Source organism: Poecile atricapillus, chromosome 3 (assembly GCF_030490865.1).
Source record: "Poecile atricapillus isolate bPoeAtr1 chromosome 3, bPoeAtr1.hap1, whole genome shotgun sequence".
Classification (NCBI taxonomy): domain Eukaryota; kingdom Metazoa; phylum Chordata; class Aves; order Passeriformes; family Paridae; genus Poecile; species Poecile atricapillus.
This window is the reverse complement of record NC_081251.1, coordinates 27535695-27552385: the sequence shown is the minus strand read 5'-3', so window position 1 is coordinate 27552385 and position 16691 is coordinate 27535695. Positions and strand designations below refer to the sequence as shown.

At 32.7% G+C, this 16691-nt stretch overlaps 1 long non-coding RNA gene across 2 annotated transcripts in view; it reads right to left on the bottom strand.

The window, feature by feature from the left end:
- Positions 1-4853: 4853 nt before the first annotated feature.
- LOC131577867 (uncharacterized) overlaps positions 4854-16691 on the bottom strand; it is a 29433-nt gene continuing 17595 nt past the window's right edge. The window contains exon 4 of one of the 2 annotated variants that reach the window (XR_009277324.1): positions 4854-4991. This is a non-coding gene — a long non-coding RNA (uncharacterized LOC131577867). Of the gene's footprint in view, positions 4992-11076; positions 11321-16691 lie in introns of those variants that run through there. The other variant, XR_009277326.1, reaches the window with a different exon arrangement.

Here is a 16691-nt window from a genome sequence, read left to right as displayed (position 1 = left end):
TCAAGAAATTAGAAGCCCTGATATAGCAAGGTAGCTTTTCTAGCACACATTTAGAAGGAGCTCCTGGGCTTTAGAACTAAAGCCTGTGTGATTACAGTGTTTATACTTCCCAGATTTGAAATAGTTGGGTTTTCCTTTATATTACTTTTTTGTCCTTTCTTCTTGTTGCCAACCCTATTTGTATTAGACACTGATTAGACATATTTAATAACTAGTAGATGTTTTTCTAATTTGTGATTCAAATGTTTCCACAGCCAACATAATCTCTACCACTGTGTCAGTACTGAATTGTGGCTTAAACAGTATTTTTTCTTTGCAGATGCTTCTAACCTTGATTCGGTTTTAAAGAGGTGTCATACTCCTTTTATATCTTTTTTGCTAAATTGTGTCTGATAGAAAGAACTTCACTGCCTAGGTTCTAACAAAATAGTAGTTCTTTGTCTAATGTAAATATTTATGGGAAGCCCACACATTTCATATCTATAGCAAGCTGCTTCTAACACTGGAATTCTGGCAGTATATCAGAAATACTATGCTAGACTGAACAAGCCATGTTTTTCCATTTCCTCTTCTAATATTAGCTCCGTAGTCACTTTATCATTGTCATTGCTTTTGTCAGCAGCTTTTGTAGTTTGATGCTATCAGTCTTGAGCACGAAGAAAGAGAATCATATTCAGCATTTTGGAATATAATGAAAGCTGAATCATTGGGGTTTTTTATGGAGAAAATTTTAGCTGAAGTACTTTGGAATTTATTTTGTGTCCACTGATCCACTCTGTTAGCTCATGATAATTCCATGGTCAGATTGTATACTCAGGCTTTTCCTGTCCTCAGCTGCTTATGGTCAGTAAACCTGTGGAAAAGTTGCCTAGATAGGAGACACCTGTAGTGAGCAATTCATTATGATGTAAATATCCAAGATATAAGTTAAGCACTTTCTTGAGGTGGATATTCATTTATTTATTGACAATAATGGTGGAGATCCAGCAGGACTAGCCTTACCTGGGAAGCTAATTTTTAAATAATTTAAATGAAATGCATTGAGAAAGCTTGATCTTGTATTTTCCTAAATTTAAACATGCATATAATAGATAATTTTAAAATTAGTTACTTTTATGTTTCAGTTAGAGGTATTTCTTAGACCAGTAGTATTAATATCTAACTAGAGATTATGTCCATTTAGGACTCTGAAAATTTTGCAAATAAAATTTGTATTTTCCAAATTTAAAAAAAATTGGAATTTTAAAAAAATTCTAGTTTCTCAATGTGTGTATGTACATGTATCTGAGTATATAGAAAATATTTATTATTTTCAAGAATATCTTGGAAGAGAAATTGAAAAATTTTCCTAAGGTTTCTGCTTTCAAGTATTTATTTATTTTAAGAATACTAATGAAATTGATAAACTGACATCTTCAAATCACTAAATTGTGTAAAATTCTTAGTTTTCGATTTAGTTAATTTGAGCATTGAACAGAAAAAAAATTAGATTTCTCACAAATCTATAGAATAATATGAACACTACATATAAGTTCCTCTAAATAGCTAGTCAGCAAATTATATCACTATTCAAGTACTTGCTGATAGAACTTCATTGACACTCAACACTGAAAGGGAGAGTTGAAGTGTGTAAGCATTTATTTTAAGCCTGGCAGACAGTTTGTTGGTTGTTATCACATTATCAAGAAACAACTGGAATCCTTATGACTTTATAATATCTCAAAGTGCTCCTATATTTTTTAAGTCATAATTCTGACACTGGGTAATCTAATAATTAAAACTTGTTCAATCATGTTTCAGAGAATTAATGTTAATATTTTATACATGAGACAGATTTCCTGTAAAAATTTCCACATATTACTTGGGTTCTTATTGCTTGCTTGTCTGTGTAAAAAGATCACAGTAGGTCCATATTCAGGATCACTGAAAGTAGACAACAGTTAAGAGCAGCCTTGCAACACAAGTAGGAGGATCATCTCTATCTATTAAGAGTTTGAAAATTAAACCCCATTCAAATTCTTGATATTCCTAGTCCCAGTGTCTTCTTTCAGTATCTCCATGACCTAGAGACTAGCCTTCTGCACATAGAATATAATCTATTTATGTTTCTTTTGCAGTTTTAATATCAAGTTTAAGTTCCCTGACAGTACTGACCTTTCAGTCAGTGATGTGGATTACTTGAGGTAGCAGATTTCCTTCCCAAATACCTTGATGGAATCAGAAATTGTGTGGCCAGGGTACTAGGGAGGATTTTCCCTCTTGACAGTGGTGAGGCCACATCTCAAGTTCTGTCCAGTTCTGGGCCCCTCACTTCAAGAATGACATTGAGGGGCTGGAGCGTGTCCAGAGAAAGGCAAAGAAGCTGGTGAACAAGTCTGGAGAACAAGTCCTCTGAGGAGCAGCTGAGGGAGCTGGAGAGGTTTAGCCTGGAGAAAAGGAGGCTCAGAGACCTCATCCCTGTCTCTAGAAGTGCCCAAAAGGAGGCTCCAGCCAGGTGGGGATTGGTCTCTTCTCCCTGGCAACCAGTGACAGGACAAGAGGACACAGTCCTAAGCTGCATCAGAGGAGGTTTAGGTTGGATATTCACTAAGATGAATTTCTTCACAGAAAGGGTAATTAGATGTTGAATGGACTTCCCAGGGTAGTGGTAGAGTCTCTAGAGGTGTTAAGGAAAGACTGGATGGGGTGGCCTAATCAATATGGTGGTGTTCAGCCATGGATTGGACTTGATGATCTCAGAGGTCTTTTCCAACTGATTCTCTGATTCAGTGATTATCTTTTAACCATCAGCAATTTAACCACTGTTTTAATCTATCTCCTCCTATTCATTTATACATTAGAAGTAGATCCTTACCACTAAGATTCTAACTCTTATTGCTCAATCCCATATCTGTTTTCTTATCTATATTAAACAACTGCTTTTTAAACACCTGTCAAATTAAAAATTTTGTTTTCTGTGACAGCTGGGTACTTACTGCAAAAAGAATTGACATGATAATTTTAGCTAAAAATGGGAATTGGCTTTGTCATATCATACTATTAAAAAGGACCACACATACATAAAATGAAAAAAAACACAGAACTTTGATTACAACTTTTTAAAAGAAATGCCAAAGCAAAGGCATAACAAGAGACTGTCTGGATCTTCATAACAGTATAGTTCAAAGTTCCCATTCTCTTTCAATGGAAAATATTACCTGAAACATTTCAGTTTTCCTCTGGTTTATTCTATTTTACCCAATTCAACAGAGAATAGGTACTTTGAGAAGTACACAGTCACTTTCATTATTTCAAATTCCATTCTTCAAACCCAATTATTCAGGGAGATATATTGTTTTAATGATATAGACACACAGGGACTAAGACAAGCTCAAGAAATAGAATTTAATTTGTGAACTGATGAGGATTTGAATTTAAGCCTCCAGTGACAAAAGTGTGTATTTCTGGCACCCCCTATTAATCTTTATGTTGGATGGCAGTATGTCATAATCAACATGTTCCTATGTGATATTATGATCCAGGTAGTATTTGAAGTGCTGACCATAATATATATATTTATGTATGTATGAATATATTTCTGAAAAGATAATAGTTTAAGTTCCAAGTTGCTGGAAAATTATTAAGGTGGTAAATGGATTTTTTTACACTCAAATAAGGCTAAGTAGTCACAGGTTTTTTACTGGGACAAATGTGTTTCAGGTAATGTTTATACAAAAATTGTATAGAATTAGTTTTCTTTTTAAAAAAGGATCAGTTATGCATTAGATATATCTTTCCTTCAGTAAATATATCTGAATTTAGTTAAAGTCATTGATTCTTTTTGTGCCTTTCTCTAACCTAGGAAAACCTTGATAATTTGTTTGATTTTATTTGGAAATTAATTTAGAAGTATGACTAATTTGGATTTTTTTTTAACTGAAATAGTTGAATTCATTTAAGTCTTTTGATATATGTTTTCCTTTTGGTTTTTATTTATTTTGTGCTTTTACTTGCAGTCTTTCCTAGATTTTGTTACCTGAAAAATGTAGTCACAAAAAATTTAGTGAAAACTTTAAATGGAAAATCACTTCAATCTGTGTGCCTACTAATTTGTATAAAATTATTCTGATTTGTTTCTGTATTCTGACTTGACTTCCAAAGTCAATATATTTTATGAGTGCAATATTTGTAAATATCAGCTTCATTTCTTGTTCTGAAGTATTTGATAATACTTCAGAACTAAAGTTGATAATTGATAAATTTGATTTAGCTTTCTGTTTAATTGGCATCAGCTGATCATGTTATAGGCACTTCATAATTCATCTATCCTTCTAATTCTTTTAAATACCAATAGCTTTTATATGATGTATACATTTTATCCACAGTGGTTAATTAAATACACTGAATCTGCATAATATAGGCCTATTGTTTATAGCATCATTTACCTCTTATACCAGCTTACTCACTGAAAATCTTAAATTACATAAGAATTACATTTTGTGAGGAAATATAACACACTTCTTTTAGTTCCACATGTAACTGAAATCCATCTTAGAGAAAAACAAAAGGAAAAAGTGAAAAAATATTCAGTCTCCATAGGCAGAAATTTGTTGTTGCATGCATTTATTCCAGTTATTTTTATCAGTGGAGAATACATGGCATAAAACACAGTTTTAATATGTATTTTTTAATATGCTATAAAAAATTTCCCAGAGGTCAATATCTGAAATCCTGCATGCTGTTATCTAGTTTAACAGAAGCTTCATCTTCCACATTGCCATGTCACCATTTAATGTATATTAGCAGAATTTTCCATTGCATTTGAAGTCAGTCTATGAAGCATTACCATTTAAAATATTTGTATAGATGCAACTTCTTAGTTAATGGACTGTACAGAGAGTATTCTAAAGATACTCCACAGAGACTAAAAACTCAATTTATTCTGAAATATGCACATATCAGCAAAAGTGGAACCTTCCTCACTGTACTGTATAAAACAGGATTAATCTCATCTGGAAGAAAAAAATTGAATGTCATTCATCAGAAAAGTGGAACAGGTAGGCAGAAGCAGAAAACAGTTTTCCCCTTTTCTTGAGCATGTAACACATCATTATGCTGTAAAGATTTTAGTTTGGGCAGAAATTAATGTATGTGTTTCCACTGATAGGTGTGTTAGTTTAAATTATTATTGTATCTAACTCTAATGGGTTCCAGAAAAGTTGAAAATAGAAGATATTTTCTTTTGGAAATAGAGTCCAGAGACTAGGATTTTCTCTTCATGGACAAGGTATATCAGTCCTGATGGTGTGACAGTAGGTCAGATAAGGAACTAATAGTGTATTGATTTTGCATTGTACAAATTCTATCTATTTTCTCAGATGTTTAAGGAGACATGTATAGGTCACTGATGGGAGAAGAGGCTGATGTTGTTAATCTTGTATAGGGCTGAGTGGTTGAGGTTTGTGTTTATGTGAGTTTATTAGTAATTTTTTTTAAAGTGCAGTGTTCTCTTTGTAAAGACTAAAGGTTGTGGCACTTCAGACATTGAACTGTCATTTTTGTATTGAAGAAAAAAAAAATAGAAACAAAATTAAGAATTATCTTCAGACAATTCCTTGAGTATTTATCTCCAGATAATTTTTAATTGTGAGTATTTACCTTTAGGTAAGTTCAAACAAAAATTATCTAAACTGTAATGTATCTACTCTTGATTAATTCAGTAATTCAGTTGATATGGGTATGAACAATTAAAGATACAGTGTCTTGTTTTATTTGAAATTTGTGAGAATTTATTGTGAAATTTGTGCCAGGAATTATTTTTTCTATAGATATGTTTTGGAATTTATTTACATTATCAGTTAAGTTTCCACATAGACTAAGGAATGTTATACTGAAAAAATACTAGTAATCTAAACAAATATATAGAGGTAATTCTGACTTGTTAAGCCATTATAAAAAAAATATTAATATGTCTATGTCACTGTGTTATCCAAAATGCTTCTGATTGCAGTAAAATGGAAGTTTTAATAAAAACAATGTTCCCTGAAATTTCTTTAGCAATGATCTTCTTTTCCTTTTTGTATTTTCTGATTCATAATCAAATGAAACAATACTTAATTCCCATAAATTGTGAATACATATTACATCATTAAAAAAGGTTCAAATTAAATTAATCTTCTGTAGTGGGTTGACCTTGGCTGGATGCCAGATGCCTGACAACGCCACTCTATCATTTCCCCTTCTTAGCTGGACAGGGGAGAGAAAATAAAATGGGAAATAATTGTGGGTTGAGAAAAGGCAGTTTAGTAAAGCCAAAGTGAAAGATTTAATGTAGAAAAACAAAGCAAAAAGCTGGAGACTTTATTTTCTACTTTCCACCAGTAAGCAGTGTTCTGCTACTTCCCAAAGTAGCAGGGCTTCAGCACGAGTAGCAGTTCCTCTGGAAGGCAAAACTTATAAGTAATGAATGCTCCCCTCTGCTTCTTTTCGTAGATTTTAAATGTGAGCAGCTGTCACATGGTATGGAACACCCCTTTGGTCAGTTTGGGTCAGCTGTCCTAGTCCTGTCCTGTCCCCTCCCAAGGTCTTGCCCCCCTCCCCAGCCTCCTGACGGTGGTGGGATGATGGAGAGGCAGAGCTGATGCTGTGCCAGGACTGCTCAGCAGTGCCCAAAACACCAGTGTGGTACCAACATCCTTCAACCACCAGCGCAGTGCACTGCCCCAGGAGGGCTGCTGTGGGAAAAATTAACTCCTTCTCAGCCAGACCCAGTAAATCTCCAAACTACATTCTGTTGTTAATATTTGAGTATTTTAGCTGAATATATAAAATTTATTTTTCAAGTCTGGCATGTGTAAGCTCTGAAAGAATCCTAATAGTCACATTTATTTATTTGTAAATTTGGTATTTTTTAATCTATTTCCTTTCACATTATATAAGTTTTGACTCCACTTAGGTAGTCATCACAATTTAAACTTAAATATTATACTTTTTTATTCATGCAGTTGCCTATCTGAGGAAAATAAAGAACGTTTTAGCCCATTCTACTAACTTTATTATTTTAGTGATGATAAAAATGTTAAGGAAGTCTTCAAATATTTATGTGCTTAGTTATTCTTTGATAATTATGTAGAATTCAGCCAGTTTTGTTGGGTTTTTTTTTCAAAATAAACCATAAACATATTTGATGTCCTTATTTTTGCAAGTAATGAGCAATTAACTTTCGGTCACTCTTTAGTTGCTCCATATTAAACCCATGTAATCTGAAGATCACTGATGTCTTCTACGCATTTTAGGAATCCAGATAGTACATAGTTTTTAAAGGTGCCAATGATTTAAATTTTATGGAAGACAAGACCTAAACTGTACAGTGCAAAGAAAATAGAAACACATTGGCAGGGATTAGGAATAAGGATTTTGTATCCTTCACTTATCAATCTATACGATGGATTCTGCTTTATTATTTGGAAACAACATATGTTCTTATTTAGCAAGGTGTGGTAAAAGCTTAAAGTGCTAAAATGTTATATATCTGTACATAATGCTGGCTACACAGAATATAATTACAGTTAGATATTCATATATGTAGCTGTAGAATATAGTTGCATATGAACAAAACCCTTTAAGTCACATGTCTTAGACATTAAAATATGTCAATACAGACCTGAAAATTACAGCAAAGATCCATAGACTTTTAAAATAACTTTCATTGGCACAGAAAAGGGCAGATATTTTATTATTAATCATAGACTTTTCCATGTACATAGACTTTAATCACTTCATTCTCTGAGTTTCCATTTTAAGATGATTTAACATGCTTCCTTTAGAAGTATTGTGACAACAACAAGAAGTAATTCACACAACTTGTTAGGATTCCCTTGTGCCACATTTTCTTACCATCACAAGCCTCATTAAAAGATATTTTAATGAAAATTTACTGAAATTCTATCTTCTTCCTATATAGCCTACAGTTCAAATTAATTTGACTGGGAAGTATATTCCAGTGGAAAAAAAAAATTCCAATAAACATATTCCCCACAGTACTCTTCTTTTATACAACAGATATATTTTTCAAACATAAACTGGATACAGTGAAATAAATCCATGCTTTTCATCTCTGAAGTCATGTTTCATCGTGATCAAATACAAAGAACTTTCAATATTTCTTGTCTTGTATCATGTTTGACTACCTGTCTAAAAATTTCTTGTTTTTATAAAAGTAATTGGGTATCAGAACACTGAGGTGATGAGACTCCAGACTACTTCTAATTCATGCACTCTGCTAGCACTGTATTTTGGTTTTTGAAGCACCTCCAAACTGACTTGAACAAGTCCAAACATTTATCAGTCTCTGAATAGTGTAATTTAAAAATACTTTATTCACTCCTCCTTTGATATTATGATCATTCTGAAAATATTCTAAAAGCATAAACAGTCATAATTTTATGTATTTGGTAACCTGCTCAGTTATGTTTCAGATACCGTTTGAAATGAAATGAAATTTAATAGGACATTCAAACATTCTTAACCCTACTACCAGTTACAGGCAACTTTAATTTGCTTTCTCCAACATTGCTGCTTATCCTTTATATTGTATATAAAATTAAATATAAATTACGTCTTTTAGACTAGAAGTACATATTTTCTACGTAGTCTAAGGGATGAATAGTTATGAATAGTTTCAGGCTGATTGTAATGTCTGACATTACATTTGCCTGTCATTTTTTAACCCCAATAGGCATCTCAGAGCACACAGCTGCTTGCTCACTAGCCCCACGGTGATGGTGAGGAGGCTGGAAAGAGAAGAGACTGGAAAGAGTAAAAGTGAGAAATTTCCTGGGTTGGGATGAAGACAGTTTTATAGGGAAAGCGAAAGCCATGCACACAAGCAAAGCAAAAGAATTAATTCAGCACTTGCAGGTGGCAGGCAGGCGTTCAGTCATCCCCACAGAGGCAGGGCTCTATCACTTGTAACAATGACTTGGGAAGACAAACATCACCAGCCCAAATATCTCCTCTTCTGCTTTTTCCCCCTCTAGCCCCACCCCCAACATGACATTTCTGTTCTTTCAGAAATTTGCTCTTGTCTTAAAAGAGCTAATGGAAATACCAGGAAGGAAATGGAGGTTTTCACTGAACATCCAACACTTTCCTTTTGAAATAATTGTCCATTGTAAGTGATAATTAGTTTAAAAAAAAATGCAATTATCTAGACAGAGAAGATCCCAACTTAATGGAAATGAGTCTACCTGAAGCAAAAAGTTTGTCTTGGACCTATGACAGGATTTTTTTAGTTTAGGGATGGACAAAACTTACTTTACCTCTGAAATATCATTAGAGTTCATGGCTGTTGCACCATTATCCACTGTCTCTCTGATTACAAAACCTCCTGGCAGCTAGATTAATTTTCCTGAATCTTTATATGTTATATTTTTGATTGTTTTAGCATGAGGACAGTTCAGCACGTTAAAATTGCTCTTAAGATATTTTCTAGTATTTTAGTATCATTTACAATGCAGACCTCCATTGTATCTTTTCATTTTTCAGTCTTTCCTTGTTCACCCTTGGGTTAACTTTACATGAAACAATCCTTTTTTTTTGTCATGAGTTTGATACTGTGCATAGTTCCAAAGTTTATAGTCAATATGAAATTTAGAAAATATTCACCTAGATAATAGATTTTAAAGTAGGTTTTTGGATAAATACATAGAAAGAATTGCTCCTGAATTATAAAGAAAACAATGAGGACAGTGACTGCACATAGGAAACTGGCAAAATTTCTGCTTGCTTTTAGAATCTAATCTAATGCTTTAATGTTGAAATTATCAGAAATCCTTCCCTAATTTGGTGGATTGACATATTTCCTAGTGAATGCTTAGCAAATTCTATATTTACAGGAAATAATCAATTCAAACTGTCAAATACAAAAGACTAGATAAGACTCCTTTGAAACTTCTTTACAAAGATGATGCATTATTGAAACCTGAATGTGATAGAACTTTTATCTTTAAACAGACCTGTATACAAAGTGACCTAAAAGACTTTGTTGGGAGCACTCCATACACTTCAGAAATTGAAGACTAAAGACAAGAACATCCTGTTTTTTCTTCCTATACCTATGATACAGCTCTAACATTAGTGAGAAGTCATATTAGATGTAATGTTGGTTTCCTAATGGAACTTAAAATGGGATAACAATACTGAGAAACATAAAACCAGGAGAAACCTCATCCAGCTGCATGCTGTTGAAAGATGTGATGGTTTCAGTTAATTAATTAATTTCAGTTAATTAATACAAAAGCAGCACAAATGTATCTTCTAATCTAACGAAGATGTTAGCTCCATGTTGAGTTTTCCTCTTTTCAACAAACCTGTTGAGTTTTCTTCTATTGTACTGGTAAGGCTGTCCTCTTAATCCTCTTAATTTATTTTTTTTAATTTTGCTTTAATATTTTTACAGTGCATGTATATCTACTTCCAACATTAGCTTTATCTTGCCTTATATTTACCTTCACACTATAAAAATCCATCGTATCCCTTTCAGCTTTTTTTTCCTAAGTTGAAACTAACAAACTTCTATTTTCCATTCATGGTTCAATTTTATGTGTCCTTAATCACAGCTGTGAATTCTATGTTAACTTTTCCTGACTTATTTATTCATTCTTGAGGAAATATGCCAGCTGCATTCTTGCACAATGACATTCTTAGTCATTTCTTCTGGAGATGCTACTCTGCACGTCCAAAAATTAGAAGTTTTGGGTTTTTTTCTTCATATTGTATGGTTGGCTTTTAAACATCCTATGACATACTTATCTAGCTTTTTTGTCTGTCTCTTCAGACATTTCAAGAACACCTAGTTTATAATGGAAATTCATAATAATAAATTCTTAGTAAACCCCCTAAGTTACTTTGCGCAATAGAATTTTTCACATATAAGATACATATGATAGAATTGAGAGAAAAAACATCTGTAATTAACCTACAGGACAAAACAAGACCTTAAAATATTAATTGCTGATGTTTTTTCTATCTTTTATGGATTTTTTTAATAGCCAGATATTCACTTCTTTCATAATTCCAAGCTTTTGAAATACTTTGATATTAAAGAAAATAGGCTACCTTTGTAATTTGACCACTGAGAGCCCTAGTGACAAAGGATGAATCACCATTAGAGGATTTCAGAAAAAGTTTTAATTGTGTCATTAGTTGGAATATAGAAACTTCTTCAGGGAGGAGGAGGAGGAAGGACAAGAGGGAATGCAGGAATATCTTGGTTCCAATTCATTTTCTAGTCTTGATAAAAGTGTAGGAAGCAGAACAATGGTTCACAGAAATGTAATCCCTTTAAAAAGAGAAACCAGGGCTTAAAGTGTGAAGATATGGAATGTGAAAATAAAATTTGAGGTCACTAAGCCATAAACCTAAGTAAAATTGAACAACACAGAGTTCATCATCCCAAAAGCCTAAATAAAACTTCCACAATGAGACGGCACTAACAGTCTTCAGGATTATGAATTTTTCAACAAATATTTCAGATAGTGGATTATCCTATTTGCCCATATCTTAAATAGCTTTTTCTGAGATATTGGTTCTTTTTTTGGTGTGTCTATTGTTACTATTTGTAACAATGTCTAAATGTAATCTGTAGGATAAAGCAAGTTTTTCACCCTTGGAAAAATAACAAATGTATTGACCTGGCTACATTAAGGATTAATGGTGAGTATAGGGCCAGGGAATCCTTTGTGCTTCAGGTAAAATAGAAATACACTTAGCACTGCTATTGGAGGCCTGTTATTCTGTAGTTCAGCCGGTGTAAACATGGGGGAAAAAACAATTCTACTTTGAGACTAGATTTATTCTGGCATTAAAAGTTTAATCTGGTTACTGGGGGGGGGGGGGGGGGGGTGTATTTTAATTTTTTTAATCGGGAGTCCCTGACTGATCTGAGTGACCTGAGTGATCTGAATTACATTGTTGCTTAACTTCATTGTCATTATATTTGCCTTATTGTCAGCATTAGAATCACTGATAGAGATTATTTGTATAACTTATTTTTTCTCTCAGTTTGACTTATTCTGCAACCTGCCATGTCTTCTAATTTTTCACTTCTATCCACATTTTAAGTAGAAGTTAGTAAAAAGCTCATTATCTGAGCATAAATAAAAAATACAGACTCGTAACATTTTGGATATGTTTTTTTCTATTCCATATTGGCTGATGTACAAGGAAATCAGAAATTTCATGAAGCTTAGATGACTAAATTGTGAGGTTTTTGGAGATGAAAAGATGAAGTTTTGTATCTCTGCTTCAGAAACTGTTACTGTTGTCTACTGCCTACAAAATTATTACATTTTCTTTTAGGAAGCAAGAATTTTAGGCTTTGCTGACATCAGACACTTGAATTGCAATACACTCCTTGCAATTCAGTATTACCTGTGCTGAAATAACAAATCTTATTCCCTTCATTAAAATCATACAGTATGCAATCACCTTAAAATACTTGAGCAGGAGTTGGAAAAAAATGTATTCAAAGGTTCTACATTAATCTGTTCAAAATCTTAGCTGAAGGTTCCCATTGTCTTCTATCATTTATGCCTCTCCTTCTCTCCTACCAATAATTCCCTCTGATTTTCATCTGGGAAATATAATAGTTTAGCTGTATCTTGTCAAGGATAAGTAAGCTGTTACAACTAAATGTGAGGAAGCTGTCTCCATACACTCAACTACATTTCTAAATTCACCTCCAGGACAGTAAGGGAATTAGGTAACCAACTAGTCAGTGATTGTTAAAAATAACACCCAGTATTTTAAAATGTCACATCTATCAAGCTACTACTGTATAACTCTGGATGATTGCCATGGTGCAATGAAACGTTAAAAGAAAAAAAGTAAAAATTATTTATGTTTTAATGATATCTACATGTGCAAAGCATTCTGCAGAGCGGGAGACAGTGAACCTTTCACGTAGATGCAAAACATTTCATAGAAATTTTTAATAGAATCTGGAAGTATGTCAGAAACAGCCTGTGAAAATGCAAAGATATTTATTCCAAGATAGATTTTCTTCCTTTTGAAGCTACAACCTTACATCATTACCCAGAAAGACTGTGTTGTTTTTACTTCTCAAACTCCTAATCTGAGTGCATAAAACCATCCCCACTAAAAAAAAAACAATAAAAAACAACAAACAAACAAATAAACAAAACCCAAAAACAACCAAAAAAACCCCAGCAAATAATCACATAGTATGTTCTACCATCAGTGATGGTGAAAGGACTGATACCACTTGGCAGAAAATATCAAGACACTTAAGTGCTCCAACTAAATGCAGAAGAAGAAATTTATCTAAAAGTTCGTAGTTTCCAAAATTTTACTTAACCCTTGTCATTTTGTGTCTGAATAACAGCACTGCCTCTACCACTTACCTATTTTTTGCATTGTGCATTTGAATACACATTTAATAGCAAATAGCTTTTGAAGTTTCATAAATAATTCTCTTTGCAGTGACATTTTGCATCTTTTGCACCAACAAATAGGTGTGCTCAGCTGATTCTAAAACAGATTAAGGTAAGGTAATATAAGGTAAGGCGAGGTAAAGTGCAGGATGTAAAGTGCAGGATGTAAAGCTAAAAAGCTGAATTTTGTTAAGGTCACAGTCAGAATACTAATTTCAAACATTGAAAAAAATGTTACTGAAAAAGTTTCAAACACTCTACATTTCATGTTCAGGAGAAAAAAATAAACAGGCAATATTATTGAAATTAACTATTCTTAAAAGGCTAAGCTCAAATTTTGTATGTTTAAATACAGATTGAGGTAGAGGTTATTTTAGATCTCTTTTATACTCCTTCATCAATAAAGCAGGGCTTCAAAATGGTACTCTTTCTAAAGGTGTGATCACTGTATACATAGAAGCCATCTAGGAGGTTCATGTTATCCATCTTTCTGAAGAAGGCATTGTTGTTAGACTCAAAAGATTCACCAAGTCTAATTATCACAGTTCTCAAACTGTGGTCAGCAATAAGCAACCATGTTATTTCCTGCCTTTCCCATAAAAACCATATAAAATCTGAATTGTAAGAACCATTTGGTGTTGAAAGGTTAGTTAGGAGCTATAAAAATTTGGAGCTCTGACAGCAATTTATTGATTGACAGACTCCAGTTTGTATAACAACTACAGTCTTAGTCTTCGGTACTTAGACTAAGTAGCAGAAATTAACAGTAAAGACATGAAAATACTACCCTCTTCTTTAGTTTTAACTAAAGCATCTTCTGTAAAAGAAAGGAAATAAATTAGGAGAGGTAGATGGTCATTCACATCCCAAAACAGACTCAAAGTACTAAGTTGTAATATCTGACACATGCATCAAAGGTCTAGGTGAGTTTTGTTGCATTTATTTAGGCAAAAAAGCACCCCAAACTAAGCAAAGAAAAACTGCTAAAAGATAGAAAAAGTCTATTACATACATTTTAAAATTTCTAAACTTCATGTTCTGATTAGTTAAATATATCTAACCTTTGTAACTTATATATTTCTTAATTAAAGGAGTTTGAATATGATGTAAAGTTTGGCAATGCAGATGTCAGAACTGCATTGTCAGTAAAGGAGCTAAAAGAGAAAAAATTAGGCTTTCACATGTATGCAGTACTTAATTAAAAAACCCAAAAGATATTTCATTTGTCATGACATCAACAAATGCATGATTTAACTTCATTATTACTATTACTGCTAAGTTGGTAAAATGGTTGGATTTTATTTATTTGCTACTGCAAGTTAGAGATTACTTCAGGATCCCTGGCTTCATGAAATAGAGATGCAGCTAAATTGCTTTGACAGCAAAAGGATAAAATCTTTGGATATGACTGCAGTAAAAGCTTTACTAATGGTAGACAAATCTGAACTCTGGCTCTTCTCAAAAAATCCTTGTCCAATGCCATGTACCTTTAAATCTGTTGTGCTTCAGTAAAGTTAATTGCAATTTTCACATAGGCTTGCAAACCTATTTAGAATTAAATTAATCAGGTGCAACTATATAAGCAGCTATCAAACAAATGGAGTTGACAGGAGAGAATAGTACCCTTCCTCAAAAAGAAAGTGCTTGGGAAAATATCTGTATCACAAGATTTTCAATAATTAATCTGTAGATAATCTTATAATTGAACAGTATATGTCAGCTTTAACTACTTTTACCATATATAACTGTATTTTCTCTCTGTCTTGAGTCCCAGATTTTTTTGTGTATTTCCATAATTCACGGTCTAAGGGTGATAAATAAGGAGCAGTCATGCAAGGTCATAAAAAATATAGTTTATGTGTGAATTCCATGTTAAAATTAAACAAACAAACAAATGGAAAAAATCTGTCAAAAAAAATTAAAAGTAAAACCAAAACAACTGAAGAAATTTCAGATGTGAGAGGGCTTGTACTAGCTTCAGCACCATAAAGATTCCAGTACAGATTAAGGTCATTGTTCTACTTTCATTCTGCTCAAATAGATAAGAAAGACAAGCCACAAAGTTTTATTGAGGAAAATTAGGTTTTCAACTGAATTATCTGAGTTTTACACTTTGTATAGAGAATATGCACTGATAAAAAGAATTTCCCAGGTTCTTTGTGGATAGTTAGTTTGTTTATAAGTGTTGATGTTTCTGGATGAAAAGACTGAGATTTTAATTTTAATAAAACAAAATTTAAAAAGTCTAAAATTTAATAAGATTAATTTTTTTCACTATAAAGATAGTTCAAGGCTCAGTCTAAACTATTTTTTACAGTTCTATGATACACCATGGAGGATGGACATAAAAATGAGAGTGCTGATAACACACAGCTAGTACTCCCCACAAAAGCTTCAGGAAGCAATTTACTTGAAATCTCCTGATTTACTGGCCCTCAAATAGGATGACTAATGAAACAGATAAAGACAAAATATGTCTCAAAAGCCAAACTCTATATTACTCTTTCTCTACTTATGATATTAAAGGCCATAAATTTGGATTTTAAATCAGGATACTAAAGAATAAAAATATAACATACAAGGTTAGAAATGTTTTGAAACATTTAAATAGAATATTTTCACTTCAGTGTGTGAAGTCCTTGCAAAGACATTTTCATTTAAATTATTTAGGCAGAGTGGGAATAAAGAAACTGAAGGAATTGCAAAAGTTGGCAGGTTCTTTTAGTAGCTGAGATACATTCTGACATCTGCTACAGGTACTGGTAGAGTGGCTTGATTCAGGAGTGTTAATAACTCTGCTTTGATATCTTTGCACAAAATAATACATTTTTTAATTTTTGGATGTAGTGTTAAAGCCGTGTGTTTTCAATCAAAGACAATTTAAATAATATGCCAAAAATGTAAATCCTGCTTCAAGAATACATAGATGAAAGCATCTTGTTTTTACTTTATTGGTTATCTAGAAGTACCTTATATAAAAACCATCAAATACAACTTTTTTTTTTTTAATTAATGGTCATAGTAAAAATGTTCTTTCTTCCTTTCTCATCCTTTTTTAAAAGTTATATTTATAAGGGAAAGTTTTCAAGTTTTTACCCTATATACAATGCTAGAAGACAAAAAATGTTTAACATTTCATTCTCTTGTGACTCACTTATCACTGCAATCTTTTAAAAAGAGGCTTTTTAAAATCTCTGTCCTGTGTGGGTGGCTCATTCAGGAGCTACTCAGGCAAAATATGTCTGTGATTGTGTTAAT